Source organism: Arachis hypogaea, chromosome 9 (assembly GCF_003086295.3).
Source record: "Arachis hypogaea cultivar Tifrunner chromosome 9, arahy.Tifrunner.gnm2.J5K5, whole genome shotgun sequence".
Classification (NCBI taxonomy): Eukaryota; Viridiplantae; Streptophyta; class Magnoliopsida; order Fabales; family Fabaceae; genus Arachis; species Arachis hypogaea.
Genome location: NC_092044.1, coordinates 98,973,888 through 98,994,487, shown reverse-complemented (window position 1 = coordinate 98,994,487; position 20,600 = coordinate 98,973,888).

The following is a 20,600-nucleotide window of genomic DNA, read 5'->3' as shown; positions in this document are numbered from 1 at the left end:
TTTGAATTTTGAAGGTTGGTGGGGTTTATAGGGAAGGGTGGATGGATGTGAGTGGTGAAGAGGTGATGGGGAAGAGAGATTGAGGTGATTGGTGAAGGGTTTTTGGAGAAGAGTATTTTTGGAATGTGTGAAGAAGAGAGAAAGGGTGAGTGAAGGAAGGTGGGGTGTATGGAAAACAGAAGGGATGGCTATGAGTAGAGAGAAGAGAGGTAGGTGGGGATCCTGTGGGGTCCACAGATCCTGAGGTGTCAAGGATTTACATCCCTGCACCAATTAGGCGTGTAAAACGCCTTTGCATGCTATTCTGGCGTTTAAACGCCGAAGTGATGCTTTTTTTGGGCGTTCAACGCCCAGTTGCAGCATGTTTCTGGCGTTGAACGCCAGTTCCATGCTTGTTTCTGGTGTTCAGCCCCAGCTCTCCTCAGGGTGTATTCCTGGCATTTGGACGCCAGGATGTTGCTTGTTTCTGGCGTTCAATGCCAAATCCATGCTCTGTTCTGGCGTTGAACGCCAGCCAGATGCTCCTTACTGGCGTTTAAACGCCAGTAAGTCCTTCCTCCAAGGTGTGATTTTTCTTCTGCTGTTTTTGATTCTGTTTTTAATTTTAGTATTTTTTTCGTGACTTCACATGATCATGTACCTAATAAAACACAAAATAAAATAAAACAAAATAAAAATAAAATTAGATAAATAAAATTGGGTTGCTTCCCAATAAGCGCTTCTTTAATGTCAATAGCTTGACAGCGGGCTCTCATGGAGCCTCACAGGTGATCAGGTCAATGTTGTAGACTCCCAACACCAAACTTAGAGTTTGGTTGTGGAGATTCAACACCAAACTTAGAGTTTGGTTGTGGCCTTCCAACACCAAACTTAAAGTTTGACTGTGGGGGCTCTGTTTGACACTGTTCTGAGAGAAGCTTTTCATGCTTCCTCTCCATTGTTACAGAAGGATAGCCGTGTGCCTTAAACACAAGGTGGTCCCCATTCAATTGAAGGACTAATTCTCATCTGTTAACATTAATTATAGCTCCTGTTGTGGCTAGGAAAGGCCTTCCAAGGATGATGCATTCATCCTCCTTCTTCCTAGTGTCTAAGATTATAAAATCAGCAGGGATGTAAAAGCCTTCAACCTTTACTAACACATCCTCCACTAATCCATAAGCTTGTCTCACTAACTTGTCTGCCAATTATAATAAAAACAAGGCAGGCTGTACCTCAATGATCCCCAGCTTCTCCATTACAGAGAGTGGCATACGATTTATGTCTGACACTAGGTCAAACAGAGCCTTCTCAAGGGTCATGGTGCCTATGGTACAGGGTATTAAGAATTTTCCAGGATCTTGTTTCTTTTGAGGTAAAGTTTGTTGAATCCATGTATCTAGTTCACTAATGAGCAAGGGAGGTTCACCTTCCCAAGTCTCATTACCAAACAATTTGGCATTCAGCTTCATGATGGCTCTTAGATATTGAGCAACTTGCTCTCCAGTTTCATATTCATTTTCTTCAAAGGAAGAATAGTCTTCAGATCTCATGAATGGCAGAATGAGGTTTAATGGAATCTCTATGGTCTCTATATGACCTTCAGAGTCCTTTGGGTCCTTAATAGAGAACTCCTTTTTGCTTGAGAGACGTCCCATGAGGTCTTCCCTATTGGGATTCACGTCCTCTCCTTCCTCTCTAGGTTCGGCCATGTTGACTATGTCAATGGCCTTGCACTCTCTTTTTGGATTCTCTTCAGTATTGCTTGGTAGAGTACTAGGAGGGGTTTCAGTAACTTTCTTACTCAGCTGGCCCACTTGTGCCTCCAAGTTTCTAATGGAGGACCTTGTTTCACTCATGAAACTTAAAGTGGCCTTAGACAGATCAGAGACTAGATTTGCTAAGTTAGAGGTGCTTTGCTCAGAATTCTCTGTTTGTTACTGAGAAGATGATGGAAAAGGCTTGCTGATGAGTGGATAATTTGTATACTTTTTGGCATTGTTTTTAGTATGTTTTTAGTATGATATAGTTAGTTTTTAGTATATTTTTATTAGTTTTTAGTTAAAATTCACTTTTCTGGACTTTACTATGAGTTTTTGTGTTTTTCTGTGATTTCAGGTATTTTCTGGCTGAAATTGAGGGACCTGAGCAAAAATCTGATTCAGAGACCAAAAAGGACTGCAGATGCTGTTGGATTCTGACCTCCCTGCACTAGAAGTGGATTTTCTGGAGCTACAGAAGCCCAATTGGCGCGCTCTCAACGGCGTTGGAAAGTAGACATCCTGGGCTTTCCAGCAATATATGATAGTCCATACTTTGCCCAAGATTTGATGGCCCAAACCGGCGTTCAAAGTCACCTCAAGAAATCCCAGCGTTAAACGCTGGAACTGGCACCCAAATGGGAGTTAAACGCCCAAACTGGCACCAAAGCTGGCGTTTAACTCCAAGAAGAGTCTCTACACGAAATTTGCTTCATTGCTCAGCCCAAGCACACACCAAGTGGGCCCGGAAGAGGATTTTTATGTCATTTACTCATTTCTGTACACCTTAGGCTACTAGTTTTCTATAAGTAGGACCTTTGACTATTGTATTAGAGATCTTTTGATCACTTTAGATCTTAAGAGGACTTTGGTAGCTATCTTCATTTTTATGCTATCTTAGATCATTGGGAGGCTGGCCATTCGGCCATGCCTAGACCTTATGCTTATGTATTTTCAACGGTGGAGCTTCTACACACCATAGATTAAGGTGTGGAGCTCTGCTGTACCTCGAGTATTAATGCAATTACTATTGTTCTTCCATTCAATTCCGCTTGTTCTTATTCCAAGATATCACTTGTTCTTCAACTTGATGAAGGTGATGATTGACGCCCATCACCATTCTCACTCATGAACAAAGTGACTGACAACCACTCTTGTTCTACAAGCATTTGAGGCTTGGTGAATATCTCTTGGATTCCTGATTGCACGATGCATGGTTGATCGCCTGACAACCGAGTGCTCGCCTGACAAACGAGCCAACCATTCCGTGAGATCAGAGTCTTCGTGGTATAGGCAGGACCTGATGGCGGTATTCAAGAGAATCCGGAAGGTCTAAACCTTGTCTGTGGTATTCTGAGTAGGATTCAATGATTGAATGACTGTGACGTGCTTCAAACCTGTAACCTACTGGGCGTTAGTGACAGACGCAAAAGAGTGATTCTATTCCGGTAGGGGAGGGAACCAAACCGGTGATTAGCCGCACTGTGACAGAGTGTATGAGCATTAGTTTTCACTGCGAGGATGGGAGGTAGCTGCTGACAACAGTGAAACCCTACACGAGCTTGCCATGGAAAGGAGTAAGAAGAATTGGATGAAGGCAGTAGGAAAGCAGAGAGACGGAAGGGAAGGCATCTTCATACGCTTATCTGAAGTTCCTACCAATGAATTACATAAGTATCTCTATCTTTACCTTTGTGTTATTTTCGTTCATCACTATATCCATTTGAGTTTGCCTGACTAAGATTTACAAGATGACCATAGCTTGCTTCAATACTAACAATCTCCGTGGGATCGACCCTTACTCACGTAAGGTTTATTACTTGGACGACCCAGTGCACTTGCTGGTTAGTTGTGCGAAGTTGTGTAATGCCATGGTATTGAGCTACCACGTTTGTGGAGCCATTACCGGGGATTATGAGAGTTGTGAAAAAGTATTGTTCACAATTTCGCGCACCAAGTTTTTGGCGCCGTTGCCGGGGATTGTTCAAGTTTTGAGCAAGCTTTTGGTAACATCAGTGCCAAGATCCGGCAACAACATCAAGTTTTTGGTGTTATTGCCCGGGATTGTTTAGGCTGGACAACTGACGGTTCATCTTGTTGCTTAGATTAGGTATTTATTTTTTTTCGAAATTCTTGAAGATGAATTCTAGAGTTTCATGATGATTTGTTGAAATCTGGCTGGCTGAGAAGCCATGTCTAATCTCATTGGACCGAGGTTTCAACTTATCATCACAAGAGCTTGTTGATTTTTCATCAATCTTGCTTTTGGAGCAGTGATCTGCTAAGGCTTGGCTGGCCTCTGGCCATGTCTAGTGTTTTGGACCGAAGCTTTCTTGGAGAGCTTGGCTGGCTGTGAAGCCATGTCTAATTCCTGGACCGGAGTCTTAGACTAGCATTGCACTGATTCCTGGAATTCTCATTAAGAATTTTGATACTTTTTCTCCACTTAATTTTTGAAAAACACAAAAAAAAATTTTACAAAATCATAAAATCCAAAAATATTTCTTGTTCGAGTCTAGAGTCTCATCATAAGTTTGGTGTCAATTGCATGCATTCATATGTCTTAGTGATCTTCAAGATGTTCTTGATGATTTGCTTGATCTGATCTTTGAATTCTATTGACTTGAGTGTTTTGTGTATCTCATTTGCATTTTCATTTTGTTAGTGTCAATGGTATACAAACTGCTAAGTTTGGTGTCTTGCATGCATTATTATTTGATTTTAGTTGCATTTTAATTATTCCTTATTATAAAAAATCCAAAAATATTTTTAATTTGTGTCTTTTCAAGTCAATAATACAGAGAATTGAAGATTCAGAACATACTGCAGAGGAATCACACAGAAAAAGCTGGGCATTCAAAAATGCCCAGTGAAGAAGACAGACTGGCGTTTAAACGCCAGCCAGGGTGCCTGGCTGGGCGTTTAACGCCCAAAAGGGTGTAGTTTTGGGCGTTAAACGCCAGAATGTGCACCATTCTGGGCGTTTAACGCCAGGATGGCAAAGGGGGAAGATTTTGTTTTCAAAATCAATTTTTTTTTTCAAGTTTTCAAAATCTTTTCAAAACCAAATCTTTTTCAAATCAATTTTCCAATCAAATCTTTTTCAAAATCAATTTCTTTCCAATTTTAAAGATACTTGCTACCAATTAATGATTTGATTCAACATTTCAAGTATGTTACCTTTTCTGTTGAGAAAGGATTAATGTTTGAATCATATCTTTTCTTGTTAGTCAAGTTTTTAATTTTCAAATCAAATCTTTTTAAAATGTTTTTCAAATCACATCTTCTCAATCACATTTTTTTTAAATAAATCATATCTTCTTAACCACATCTTTTTCAAAATAGTTTTCAATCAAATCTTTTTGATTTCTAATTTCAAAAATCACTTGATTTCTTTTCTATTTTCATTTTCGAAAATTAAGTAATGTTTTTCAAAAATGTTTTTAAAATTTTTTCACTTAATTTTCGAAAATAACTTCCCTCCTTCTCACATCCTTCTATTTATGGACTAACACTATCCCTTAATGCAAAATTCGAACTCCATTTTCTCTGTTAAGTTCGAATTTTCCACTTCTGTCTTCTACTCTTCTTTTCCTCTGACACCTAAAGGAATCTCTGTGCTGTGACATAGAGGATTCCACACTTTCTTGTTCTCTTCTCTTTCTTATGAGCAGGAGCAAAGACAAAGGCATTCTTGTTAAGGCTGATCCTGAACCTGAAAGGACCTTGAAGAGAAAGCTAAGAGAAGCCAAAGCACAACTCTCTTTAGAGCACTTGAACGAACTCTTCAAGGAAGAAGAACAAATGGCAGCCGAAAACAACAACAATGCCAACAATGCAAGGAAGGTGCTGGGTGACTTTACTGCACCTACTCCTGATTTCTATGGGAGAAGCATCTCTATCCCTGCCATTGGAGCAAACAACTTTGAGCTTAAGCCTCAATTAGTTTCTCTAATGCAATAGAATTGCAAGTTCCATGGACTTCCATTGGAAGATCCTCATCAGTTTTTAGCTGAGTTCTTGCAAATCTGTGACACAGTCAAGACTAATGGGGTTGACCCTGAGGTCTACAGACTGATGCTATTCCCTTTGCTGTAAGAGACAGAGCTAGAACATGGTTGGATTCTCAACCTAAAGAAAGCCTGGACTCTTGGGAAAAGCTAGTCAATGCCTTCTTGGCAAAGTTCTTCCCACCTCAAAAATTGAGTAAGCTAAGAGTGGAAGTCCAAACCTTCAGACAGAAGGAAGGAGAATCCCTCTATGAAGCTTGGGAAAGATACAAACAATTGATCAGAAAGTGTCCCACTGACATGCTTTCTGAATGGAGCATCATAGGTATTTTCTATGATGGTCTCTCTGAACTATCCAAGATGTCTTTGGATAGCTCTTCTGGAGGATCTCTTCATCTGAAGAAGACGCCTACTGAAGCTCAAGAACTGATTGAAATGGTTGCAAATAACCAATTCATGTACACTTCTGAAAGAAATCCTGTGAACAATGGGACTAGTCAGAAGAAAGGAGTTCTTGAGATTGACACTCTGAATGCCATATTGGCTCAGAATAAAATATTGACTCAACAAGTCAATATGATTTCTCAAAGTCTGTCTGGAATGCAAAATGCACCAAGCAGTACTAAGGAAGCTTCATCTGAGGAAGAAGCTTATGATCTTGAGAACCCTTCAATAGAAGAGGTGAATTACATGGGAGAACCCTATGGAAACACCTACAATCCTTCATGGAGGAATCATCCAAATCTTTCATGGAAGGATCAACAGAGACCTCAACAAGGTTTCAATAACAATAATGGTGGAAGCAACAGGTTTAGCAATAGCAAGCCCTTTCCATCATCTTCTCAGCAACAGACAGAGAGTTCTAAGCAGAATACCTCTGACTTGGCAACCATGGTCTCTGATCTAATCAAAACCACTCAAAGTTTCATGACTGAAACTAGATCTTCCATTAGGAATTTGGAAGGACAAGTGGGTCAGCTGAGCAAGAAAATTACTGAACTTCCTTCAAGCACTCTCCCAAGCAATACTGAAGAAAACCCAAAAGGAGAGTGCAAGGCCATCAACATGGCCGAATTCTGGGAGGAAGAAGAGGCAGTGAACGCCACTGAGGAAGACCTCAATGGACGCCCACTGACCTCCAATGAGTTCCCCAATGAGGAACTTTGGGAATCTGAGGCTCAAGATGAGACCATAGAGATTCCGTTGGGCTTACTTCTGCCATTCATGAGCTCTGATGAGTATTCTTCTTCTGAAGAGGATGAGTATGTCACTGAAGAGCAAGTTGCTAAATACCTTGGAGCAATCATGAAGCTAAATGACAAGTTATTTGGAAATGAGACTTGGGAGGATGAACCCCCTTTGCTCACCAAAGAACTGGATGACTTGTCTAGGCAGCAATTGCCTCAAAAGAGGCAGGACCCTGGGAAGTTTTCTATACCTTGTACCATAGGCACCATGACCTTCAAGAAGGCCTTGTGTGACTTAGGATCAAGTGTAAACCTCATGCCCCTCTCTGTAATGGAGAAATTAGGGATCTATGAGGTACAAGCTGCAAAAATCTCACTAGAGATGGCAGACAACTCAAGAAAACAAGCCTATGGACTTGTAGAGGATGTTCAGGTCAAGGTTGAAGACCATTACATCCCTACTGATTTCATAGTCCTAGAGACTGGGAAATGCATGGATGAATCCATCATCCTTGGCAGACCCTTCCTAGCCACAGCAAAGGCTGTGATTGATGTTGATAGAGGAGAGCTGATCATTCAAGTGAATGAAGAGTCCTTGGTGTTTAAGGCCCAAGGATATCCCTCTGTCATCATGGAGAGGAAGCATGAAGAGCTTCTCTCAAAACAGAGCCAAACAGTGCCCCCACAGTCAAACTCTAAGTTTGGTGTTGGGAGACCACAACCAAATTCTAAGTTTGGTGTTGGGAAGTTCCAACACGGTTCTGAACATTTCTGAGGCTCCATGAGAGTCCTCTGTCAAGCTAGTGACAATAAAGAAGCGCTTGTTGGGAGGCAACCCAATGTTTTATAATTAATTATTTTCTTTTGTTATTTTATCTTTTTTGTAGGTTGATGATCATAAAAAGTCACAAAAACAATGAAAAAAGCAAAAACAAAATGAAAAACAGGAAGAAAAACAGCACACCCTGGAGGAAGATGCTGCTGGCGTTCAAACGCCAGTCAGCCTAGCAGTTGGGCGTTTAACGCCCAGTCTGGCACCATTCTGGGTGTTTAACGCCAGAAAGGGGCACCAGACTGGCGTTAAACGCCAGTAAAGGGCAAGAACCTGGCGTTAAACGCCAGGAATGGGCACCAGCCCGGCGTTTAACGCCAGAATTGGCTCAAAACGTGGATTTTGATGCCATTTGGTGCAAGGATGCCTTTTCCTTGACACCACAGGATCTGTGGACCCCACAGGACCCTACCATCACTCTCTCTCTTCTCCCCCATTCACCAATCACCTCAACACCTCTTCCCCAAAAACCCTTCACCTATCAAATCCCATCTTTCTCTTCACCACTCACATCCATCCTTCATAAATCCCCACCAACCTCACCCTTCAAATTCAAACCACTTTCCCTCCCAAACCCACCCATAATGGCCGAACCTTTACCCCCTCTCTCCTATATATACCCTTCTTCAACCCTTCATTTTCACACAACCTAAACACCACTTCTCCCCCTCTTTGGCCGACCACACCACCATCTCCCTCTTCCTCATTTCTTCTTCTTCTACTCTCTTCTTTCTTCTTTTGCTCGAGGACGAGCAAACATTTTAAGTTTGGTGTGGTAAAAGCGTTGCTTTTTCGTTTTTCCATAACCATTATGGCATCCAAGGCCGGAGAAACCTCTAAAAAGAGGAAAGGGAAGGCAAAAGCTTCCACCTCCGAGTCATGGGAGATGGATAGATTTCTCTCAAGGGTGCATCAAGACCACTTCTATGAAGTTGTGGCCTTGAAGAAGGTGATCCCCGAGGTCCCTTTTTCACTCAAAAAGGGCGAATATCCGGAGATCCGCCATGAGATCCGAAGAAGAGGTTGGGAAGTTCTTACCAACCCCATTCAACAAGTCGGAATCTTGATGGTTCAAGAGTTCTATGCCAATGCATGGATCACCAAGAACCATGACCAAAGTGTGAACCCGAATCCAAAGAATTATCTTACTATGGTTCGGGGGAAATACTTGGATTTTAGTCCGGAGAGTGTGAGGGTGGCGTTCAACTTGCCTATGATGCAAGGAGATAAGCATCCTTACACAAGAAGGGTCAACTTTGATCAAAGGTTGGACCAAGTCCTCACTGTTATATGTGAAGAGGGCGCACAATGGAAGCAAGATTCAAGAGGAAAGCCGGTCCAATTGAGAAGGCATGACCTCAAACCCGTGGCTAGAGGGTGGTTAGAGTTCATACAACGCTCAATCATCCCCACTAGCAACCGGTCTGAAGTTACCATAGACCGGGCCATCATGATCCATAGCATCATGATTGGAGAAGAAATAGAAGTTCATGAGGTTATAGCCCAAGAACTCTATAAAGTGGCGGACAAGACCTCCACCTTGGCAAGGTTAGCCTTTCCTCATCTCATTTGTCACCTCTGTTATTCAGTTGGAGCTGACATAGAGGGAGACATCCCCATTGATGAGGACAAGCCCATCACCAAGAAAAGGATGGAGTACACAAGAGATCCTACTCATCATGAGATCCCTGAGATTCCTCAAGGGATGAATTTTCCTCCACAAAACTATTGGGAGCAACTAAACACCTCCCTAGGAGAGTTGAGTTCCAACATGGGACAACTAAGGGTGGAGCATCAAGAACACTCCATCATCCTTCATGAGATTAGAGAAGATCAAAGAATCATGAGGGAGGAGCAACAAAGACAAGGAAGAGACATTGAGGAGCTCAAGCACTCCATAGGATCTTCAAGAGCAAGGAAGAGCCGCCATCACTAAGGTGGACCCGTTCCTTGATTTCCTTGTTATTTATTCTTCTGTTTTTCGAAATTTTATGCTTATGTTTATCCATGTTTGTGTCTTGTGATCATTAGTGTCTTAGTGTCTATGCCTTAAAGTTATGAATGTCCTATGAATCCATCACCTTTCTTAAATAAAAAAAATGTGCTTAATTGAAAAAGAAAAAAAGAAGTGCATGAATTTTGAATTTTATAACAGTTTAATTATTTTGATGTGGTGGCAATATTTTTGTTCTCTGAATGTATGCTTAAACAGTGCATGTGTATCTTGAATTTGTGGTTCATGAATGTTGGCTCTTGAAAGAATGATGAAAAAGGAGACATGTTACTGAGGATCTGAAAAATCATAAAAGTGATTCTTGAAGCAAGAAAAAGCTATTCAAAAAAAAAAAGAGAAAAATCGAAAAAAAAAGAAAAAAAGAGAAAGAAAACGAAAAAATAGAGAAATAAGAGTTGTGATCCAAGGCAAATAAGAGTGTGCTTAAGAACCCTGGACACCTCTAATTGGGGACTTTAGCAAAGCTGAGTCACAATCTGAAAAGGTTCACCCAATTATGTGTCTGTGGCATGTATGTATCCAGTGGTAATACTGGAAGACAGAGTGCTTTGGGCCACAGCCAAGACTCAATAAGTAGCTATGTTCAAGAATCATCATACTTTACTAGGAGAATCATTAACACTATCTGGATTCTGAGTTCCTAAAGAAGCCAATCATTCTGAATTTCAAAGGATAGAGTGAGATGCCAAAACTGTTCAGAGGCAAAAAGTTAAAAGCCCCGCTCATCTAATTAATACTGATCTTCATAGATGTTTTTGGAATTCATTGCATATTCTCTTCTTTTTATCTTATTTGATTTTCAGTTGCTTGGGGACAAGCAACAATTTAAGTTTGGTGTTGTGATGAGCGGATAATTTGTATACTTTTTGGCATTGTTTTTAGTATGTTTTTAGTATGATATAGTTAGTTTTTAGTATATTTTTATTAGTTTTTAGTTAAAATTCACTTTTCTGGACTTTACTATGAGTTTGTGTGTTTTTCTGTGATTTCAGGTATTTTCTGGCTGAAATTGAGGGACCTGAGCAAAAATCTGATTCAGAGACCAAAAAGGACTGCAGATGCTGTTGGATTCTGACCTCCCTGCACTCGAAGTGGATTTTCTGGAGCTACAGAAGCCCAATTGGCGCGCTCTCAACGGCGTTAGAAAGTAGACATCCTGGGCTTTCCAGCAATATATGATAGTCCATACTTTGCCCAAGATTTGATGGCCCAAACCGGCGTTCAAATTCACCTCAAGAAATCCCAGCGTTAAACGCTGGAACTGGCACCCAAATGGGAGTTAAACGCCCAAACTGGCACCAAAGCTGGCGTTTAACTCCAAGAAGAGTCTCTACACGAAATTTGCTTCATTGCTCAGCCCAAGCACACACCAAGTGGGCCCGGAAGAGGATTTTTATGTCATTTACTCATTTCTGTACACCTTAGGCTACTAGTTTTCTATAAGTAGGACCTTTGACTATTGTATTAGAGATCTTTTGATCACTTTAGATCTTAAGAGGACTTTGGTAGCTATCTTCATTTTTATGCTATCTTAGATCATTGGGAGGCTGGCCATTCGGCCATGCCTAGACCTTATGCTTATGTATTTTCAACGGTGGAGCTTCTACACACCATAGATTAAGGTGTGGAGCTCTGCTGTACCTCGAGTATTAATGCAATTACTATTGTTCTTCCATTCAATTCCGCTTGTTCTTATTCCAAGATATCACTTGTTCTTCAACTTGATGAAGGTGATGATTGACGCCCATCACCATTCTCACTCATGAACAAAGTGACTGACAACCACTCTTGTTCTACAAGCATTTGAGGCTTGGTGAATATCTCTTGGATTCCTGATTGCACGATGCATGGTTGATCGCCTGATGGTGCACGAAATTGCAATAACACTTTTGCAACTCCGCACAACTAACCAGCAAGTGTACTGGGTCGTCCAAGTAATACCTTGCGTGAGCAAGGGTCGATCCCACAGAGATTGTCGGCTTGAAGCAAGCTATGGTTATCTTGTAAATCTTAGTCAGGATATCAGAAATTATCAGGATTGATTGTGAAAAGCAAAAGAACATGAAATGGTTACTTGTTTTGCAGTAATGGAGAATAGGTTGAGGTTTGGAGATGCTCCATCTTCTGAATCTCTGCTTTCCTACTGTCTTCTTCTTCAGTCACGCAAGTCTCCTTCCATGGCAAGCTGTATGTAGGGTTTCACCATTGTCAATGGCTACCTCCCATCCTCTCATTGGAACGATTCCTAATGCCCTGTCACGGCACGGCATTCCATCTGTCGGTTCTCAATCAGGCCGGAATAGAATCCAGTGATTCTTTTGCGTCTGTCACTAACGCCCCGCCTTCAGGAGATTGAAGCACGTCACAGTCATTCAATCATTGAATCCTACTCAGAATACCACAGACAAGGTTTAGACCTTCCGGATTCTCTTGAATGCCGCCATCAGTCTAGCTTATACCACGAAGATTCCGATTAAAGAATCCAAGAGATAACTACTTAATCTAAGGTAGAACGGAGGTGGTTGTCAGTCACACGTTCATGGTTGAGAATGATGATGATTGTCACAGATCATCACATTCATCCGGATTAAGAACAAGTATTATCTTAGAATGGAAGCAAGCATGATTGAATAAGAAACAGTAGTAATTGCATTAATCCATCAAGACACAGCAGAGCTCCTCACCCCCAACCATGGGGTTTAGAGACTCATGCTATGGAAGAAAACGTGTAAAATGTCATAAGGTCATCAAAAGGTCGCATAGGGTACTGATACAATGTCAAAAGATCCTATAAATAGTAAACTAGTGTCCTAAGGTTTACAGAAATGAGTAAATGACAGAAAAATCCACTTCCGGGCCCACTTGGTGTGTGCTTGGGCTGAGCAATGAAGGAATTTCGTGTAGAGACTTTTCTGGAGTTAATGCCAGTTCTCATGCCAGTTTGGGCGTTTAACTCCAAATTTTATGCCAGTTCCGGCGTTTAACGCTGGAATTTCTGTAGGTGACTTTGAGCGCCGGTTTGGGCCATCAAATCTTGGGCAAAGTATGGACTATCATATATTGCTGGAAAGCCCAGGATGTCTACTTTCCAACGCCGTTGAGAGCGGGCCAATTGGGCTTCTGTAGCTCCAGAAAATCCGCTTCGAATGCAGGGAGGTCAGAATCCAACAGCATCTGCAGTCCTTTTTGGTCTCGGAATCAGATTTTTGCTCAGGACCCTCAATTTCAGCCAGAAAATACCTGAAATCACAGAAAAACACACAAACTCATAGTAAAGTCCAGAAAAGTGAATTTTAACTAAAAACTAATAAAAATATACTAAAAACTAACTAGATTATACTAAAAACATACTAAAAACAATGCCAAAAAGCATACAAATTATCCGCTCATCACAACACCAAACTTAAATTGTTGCTTGTCCCCAAGCAACTGAAAATCAAAATAGGATAAAAAGAAGAGAATATACTATAGACTCCAAAATATCAAGGAAACATAGTTCCAATTAGATGAGCGGGACCAGTAGCTTTTTGCCTTCGAACAGTTTTGGCACCTCACTCTATCCCTTGAAGTTCAGAATGATTGGCATCTATAAGAACTCAGAACTCAGATAGTGTTATTGATTCTCTTAATTGAGCATAATGATTCTTGAACATAGCTAGTGTATGAGTCTTGGCTGTGGCCTAAAGCACTCTGTCTTCCAGTATTACACCGGATACATACATGCCACAGACACATAATTGGGTGAACCTTTTCAGATTGTGACTCAGCTTTGCTAAAGTCCCCAATTAGAGGTGTCCAAGGTTCTTAAGCACACTCTTGTTGCCTTGGATCACAACTTTATTTCTTTTCTTTTTCTTTTTCTTTCTTTTCTCTTTTTTTTCGAATTTTTTTTTTGTATCCACTGCTTTTTCTTGCTTCAAGAATCAGTCTAATGATGTTTAGATCCTCAATAACAGTTCTCTTTTTCCTCATTCTTTCAAGAGCCAACAATTTTAACATTCTCAAAACAACAAATTCAAGAGACATATGCACTGTTCAAGCATTCATTCAGAAAACAAAAGTATTGTCACCACATCAAACTAATTCAACTAGTTTCAATGATAAATTTTGAAATCCTGTACTTCTTGTTCTTTTGTGATTAAAGCATTTTTCATTTAAGAGAGGTGATGGATTCATAGGACATTCATATCTTTAAGGCATAAAATTTCAATTTTATTAATTATGAATTAAAACAAGACTAAAAAATAGATATAGAATGAGACTAGAAAAACAAAAAATAAAAACAAAACTCAAGAAAATAAAAAAAAACGAAAAAAATAGAGGCTCCTAATGATAGAGGTTTTCACAGAGTTAGGACTCAACAACCTTGATTTTGAGAAGTAGATGCTCCCTCAGCTTGAGAGGAGAACTTTTGGCGTTTCAATTCTTGGAGTTCACGCCCCTGCTTCTCTTGTTCCTTCAGCAATTTGCAGAGCATGCAGTTCTGATTCTGCTGTTCTTCCTTCAGTTGCTCCATAGTCTCTTGCAGCTTGTTAATAGATGCTTCTAGGCTGGACCAGTAGTCAATTCTTGGGAATTCAGGGAGGAATTCCTGCGCCCTCCTCTTGATGGAGTTGTCTTGCACTTGTCCTTCCATTGACTTCTTGGTGATTGGGTGTTCAATGGGTATAAACTCATCTACTCCCATCTTCACCCCAGCCTCTTTACAGAGCAAGGAAATCAAGCTTGGGTAGGCCAATTTGGCTTCAGTGGAATTCTTATTTGCAATTGTGTAAATCTCACAAGCAATCACATGATGAACCTCCACTTCTTTTCCAAGCATAATGCAATGAATCATCGCTGCTCTCTTGATGGTAACCTCAGAACGGTTGCTAGTGGGCAATATGGAACGCCCAATAAAGTCTAGCCAACCTCTTGCAATTGGCTTGAGGTCTCCCCTCTTGAGTTGGTTTGGGACACCCTTTGAATTGGTTATCCACTTAGTCCCAGGGAGGCAAATGTCCTCTAGAACTTGATCCAACCCTTTATCTACTCTCACCATCCTCCTATTGAAGGAGTCAGGATCATCTTGTAGTTGAGGTAGTTTGAAGATTTCTCTTATTTTGTCCAGATGGAAGTACATAACTTTCCCTCTGACCATGGTTCTGTAGGTATGGTAAGCAGTTCCAGTCATTCTCTGCTTATCTGTTAGCCACAGATTAGAGTAGAATTCCTGAACCATGTTCCTTCCAACCTTTATTTCAGGATTGGTCAGAACTTCCCATCCTCTGTTTCGAATTTGCTCTTGGATCTCCGGATATTCATCTTCTTTCAGATCAAATTTAACTTCCGGGATCACTGACCTCAGACCCATTATTTTGTGATAATGGTCTTCATGTTCTTTGGTTAAGAACTTCTTTTGATTCCAAAGATTCTTTGGATTAGTCTCTTTCTTTCCTCTTGAGTTGGTTTGTTTTCCCTTAGGAGCCATGATCTTGATGAGTCTTGGCTTAGTGATCACGGAAAAGCACACCAAACTTAGAGGTTTTGCTTGTCCTCAAGCAAAAAGAAAAGAAAGAAGAGAAGAGAGAGAGAGAGGGAGAGGAAATTCGAATGGTGTGAGGAAGGAGGGGTGAGGAACGTTCATTTATGGAGTGGGGGGAGGAGAATTTCGAAAACCAAAAGAGAGATTTGAAAGGAATTTGAAAAGATATGGAAAGAAATTGAGAAAGGGTGAGTTTTTGAAGAAGATTTGAGATTATTTTGAAATAGATTTGAAGAATGGTTTTGATTTGTGAAGATTTGAAAGTGAATGATGAAAGGTTGAAGTGCATTTATGTAGAAGAGTATGGGTAAAAAGAGGAAAGTTTGAAAAAATTGAGTTGAAAACAAAAGTGTGGTCCCCCCACCTTTCTGGCGTTAAACGCCCAGAATGGCACCCATTCTGGCGTTTAACGCCCATATGGCACCCCTTTTGGGCGTTTAACGCCCAGCCAGGTGCCCTGGCTGGCGTTAAACGCCAGAAAACCTTCCTCACTGGGCGTTTTTCTGAACGCCCAGTGATGCTGCACACCTGGCGTTAAACGCCCAGAATGGTGCCCATTCTGGCGTTTAACGCCCAAAATGGCACCATTCCTGGCGTTAAACGCCCAGAATGGTACCCATTCTGGCGTTTAACGCCCAAAATGCCCCTTACTGGCGTTTTTTTCGCCAGTAAGCTTATTTTCTCTGCTTTTTGAGCTGAATCCTTCTGTAACTCTGTGAATTCCTTCATTTTTGATATTTGCCTCTGTAGGAACTAATCATATAACCTCCTAATGACTGGGTTGCCTCCAGCAAGCGCTTCTTTACTGTCTTTAGCTGGACTTTCACTGAGAATCACTCAAGTCTCAGTTTTGAGCATTCCTGCTCAAATTTCCTTCAAGATAGTGCTTGATTCTCTGTCCATTAACAATGAACTTCTTGTCAGAATCAATATCCTGAAGCTCAACATATCCATATGGTGACACTTCTGTAATCACATACGGACCCCTCCAACGGGATTTGAGTTTTCCTGGAAACAGTTTGAGCCTAGAATTGAAGAGCAGAACTTTTTGTCCTGGCTCAAAGACTCTGGTTGACAACTTCTTGTCATGCCATTTCTTTGCCTTTTCCTTATAAATTTTTGCATTTTCAAAGGCATTGAGTCTGAACTCCTCTAGCTCATTTAGCTGGAGCAGTCTTTTTTCACCAGCTAACTGTGCATCCATGTTTAGGAATCTGGTTGCCCAGTAGGCTTTATGTTCCAGTTCCACAGGCAAATGGCAGGCCTTCCCATACACCAGTTGGTATGGAGAGGTTCCTATAGGAGTCTTGAATGCTGTTCTGTATGCCCACAGAGCATCATCCAAGCTCTTTGCCCAATCCTTTCTTCGGGCCATCACAGTCCGTTCCAGGATTCTCTTTAGCTCTCTGTTAGAGACCTCAGCTTGCCCATTTGTCTGTGGATGATACGGAGTTGCCACTTTGTGGCTAATTCCATATCTAACCATAGCAAGGTGTAGCTGTTTATTGCAGAAATGAGTGCCCCCATCATAATTAGCACTCTGGGAACGCCAAATCTGCTGAAAATGTTTTTCTGGAGGAATTTCAGTACGGTCTTAGTATCATTGGTGGGTGTAGCAATCGCTTCTACCCACTTAGATACATAGTCCACTGCCACCAGAATGTAAGTGTTTGAGTATGATGGTGGGAATGGCCCCATGAAGTCAATTCCCCATACATCAAACAACTCTATCTCTAATATCCCTTGTGAGGCATGGCATATCCATGAGGCAGGTTCCAGCTCTTTGAACTGTCAAGTTACGCATAACTCGGAATCTTATAGAGGTAGGCAGTAGAGCCATGGAGACTTTAGTGCTTTGTCACTTCCAAATGTCCTCCATACTGTGATCATGCAGTGTAGATCTTTGTGTTTCTCTGGGTACACCTGCGGATATGTCAGCACATCTCTAAGAGTATGGTTATCCAAGGTAGTACTTGGATTGATTAATTTTTTTTTTCTGATCTGGGTATGACCTCACGGCTTTAAATTTGCAATATCTGCAAACCAATGGAGCTTCCTGAATGGCAAATAGTTGCTCATCTGGGAAAGTCTCGAGATCTCAGTAGAAGGGAGGGACGCCCCAGCTCTGGTTCTATTCGGGACGATATTGCTATTGGTTTCTTCTTTTCTGTTTTATTTTTTCTCTTCTCTTGTGTTTTATTCTTGTAAATTTTGGAGATTATGTCACACCATTTATTATGATTCTTGTTTTTGGATCTTCTTGTTTTGTGTGTTGATATTTAGTGCAGGCATGGTCATGCTGTTACATGCAATCCAATTGGTGCAGAGATAACTGGTGCTGTGACACTTAGCTTTTAGGGTCTCAATGCCTGCAGACACTGTGTGATCAAACACAAATAGGTGTGTCAGCAGCTAGCAGGTTACTAAGAGGTTTTGCAATTTTTGAAAAATCCTTTATAAACCTTCTGTACGAATCCTGCAATGCCCCAGAAAGCTTCTGATTGCCTTAACATTGGCAGGTGGTGGGTAATTTTTTCAATTACCTCTACCTTTGCCTTATCCACCTCTATTCCCTTGCTTGAATTTTGTGCCCAAGGACAATTCCTTCAGTCACCATAAAGTGACATTTCTCCCAGTTTAAAACCAGGTTAGTCTCTTGGCATCTTTTCAGACAAGTGGCTAGGTGATTAAGACAGGAGCTAAATGAGTCTCCATATTACTGAAAGTCATCCATGAAGACTTCCAGAAATTTCTCTACCATATCTGAGAAGATAGAGAGCATGCACCTCTGAAAGGTTTGCAGGTGCATTGCACAGACCAAAAGGCATCCTCCCTATAGGCAAACCCGCCAGAAGGGCAGGTGAATGCTGTTTTCTCTTGGTCCTGAGGATTCTACTGCAATTTGGTTGTAGCCTGAATAGCCATCCAAAAAGCAATAGTAATCATGACCAGCTAGTCTTTCTAGCATTTGGTCTATGAATGGTAAAGGAAAATGATCCTTTCTGGTGGCTGTATTGAGCCTTCTGTAGTCAATACCATGCGCCACCCTGTGACTGTCTTGTAGGAACGCAGTTCATTTTTTTCATTATGAACCACTGTCATGCCTCCCTTTTTGGGAACAACTTGGACAGGGCTCACCCAGGGGCTATCAGAAATAGGATAAATAATCCCAGCCTCTAGTAATTTAGTGACCTCTTTCTGCACCACCTCCTTCATGGCAGGATTTAGCCTCCTCTGTGGTTGGACCACTGGTTTGGCAATTATCCTCCAACAGGATCTTGTGCATGCATCTAGCTGGGCTAAATGCCTTAGATCACTTATGGACCACCCAAGAGCTGTCTTGTATGTCCTTAGCATTGAATCAGTGCATCCTCTTCTGTGGATCTTAAGCAGAGTTATAATCATGGAAAAGTGTCACCCTCTCCCAGAAATGCATATTTCAGGGATGATGGTAGTGTTTGAGTTCAGGCTGGGAGCTTTCTCCTCCTGAGGAATTTCGAAATTCCTTTGCCCCTCTAGTTCTTCTTGATCAGGTTGAGCATCTCTGAAGATGTCCCAAGCTCTGATTCTAGGCTCTCAGCATATTGATCTCTTACCGAGAGTCAATGATGTAGCGCCCATGCAGTCATTTGGTGTGTCGGATGCTGCATAGCTTTACAGCATTCAACTTGAACTCATCTCATGGACCTCAGGTTCTTCCTTTTTTTACATCATGAGAGTTCGTCCGTTGTAGGAAGGGTCTTCCTAGATAAGAGTTGCACTCTTGTGCTCCTCCATTCCAGCACAAAATGCAGGCAAAGGCCCCAACCTTGGTCATCAATCCCTCAATTATGCCTGATGGGTATTTAATAGAGCCATCAGCAAGTTGGAGGCATATCCGGGTTGGTTTGACTTCTCCAGTCAACCCAAGCTTTCTGATAGTGGATGCAGGTATTAGATTGATGCTTGCTCCAAGATCACATAGGGCTGTCTTAGTGCAAGCACCTTCTAATGTGCATGGTATCATAAAGCTTCCTGGATCTTGAAGCTTTTCTGGTAAGCTCTTTAATATGACTGCACTGCATTCTTCAGTGAGAAACACTTTTTTCAGTTTCTCTCCAATCCTTCTTATGACTTAAGATCTCTTTCATGAACTTAGCATAAGAAGGTATTTGCTCAAGTGCCTCTGCAAACGGAATCTTTATTTCAAGAGTCCTTAGATAGTCTGCAAAGCGGGCAAATTGCTTATCCTGTTCCGCTTGGCGGAGTTTTGAGGATAAGGCATCTTGGCTTTATATTCTTCAACCTTAGATGCTGCAGGTTTATTCCTTACAAAAGTGGTTGAAGAAGCCTTGTTAGAGGGATTACTGTCAGCACTCTCAGGTGTTTGCTTCTCCTCAGGCGTCTGAACGCCAGGAATGGGTGAAGTTTGGGCGTTAAAACGCCAGGGAATGGGCGTTTAACGCCAGCTTTCCTTCCTTTCTGGCGTTTGAACGCCAATAGCATTCCTCTCTGGGCTCTTACTGTCCTCAGAGGGATTTTTGAACAGTGGTGTGGTTGTCCTCTGTCAATTGTTCCTTGTTTGGCTTTTTACTCTTTTGAGCAGTGTTACTCAGGGTCTTCCCACTCCTCAATTGAACTGCTTGACATTCCTCTGTTATCTGTTTAGATATTTGCTGTTTTGCTTGATTTAACTGCAGTTCTATGCTCTTGTTAAGCAACTTTAGTTTCATTGAGCATCTCTTTAAAATCTGCTAACTGTTCTGTCATCAGGAGCAATTGTTGATTAAGCTCAATTATCTGTTCTTGAGGACTAGGGTCAGTGGCTACTGGCATGACTTCCTCTTTTGGAGAGAACTCATTGCTAGAGTACAAATATTGGTTTCTAGCAACAATGTCTATAAGCTCTTGAGCTTCTTCAATTGTCTTCCTCATGTGTATAGATCCACCAGCTGAGTGGTCTAAAGACATCTGAGCTTTTTCTGTAAGCCCATAGTAGAAAATGTCTAACTGTACCCACTCTGAAAACATTTCAGAGGGACATTTTCTTAGCATACCTCTATACCTCTCCCAGGCATATAAAGGGATTCATTATCCTCTTGTTTAAAGCCTTGGATGTCCAGCCTTAGCTGTGTCATCCTCTTGGAGGGTAAAAATGATTCAGGAATTTGTCTGACAACTGTTTCCATGTCTTTATGCTTGCTGTAGGTTGGTTATTCAACCACTCTTAGCTTGATCTTTCACAGCAAATGGAAATAGTAATAGTCTGTAGACATCCTGATCCACCTCTTTATCATGTACTGTGTCAGCAATTT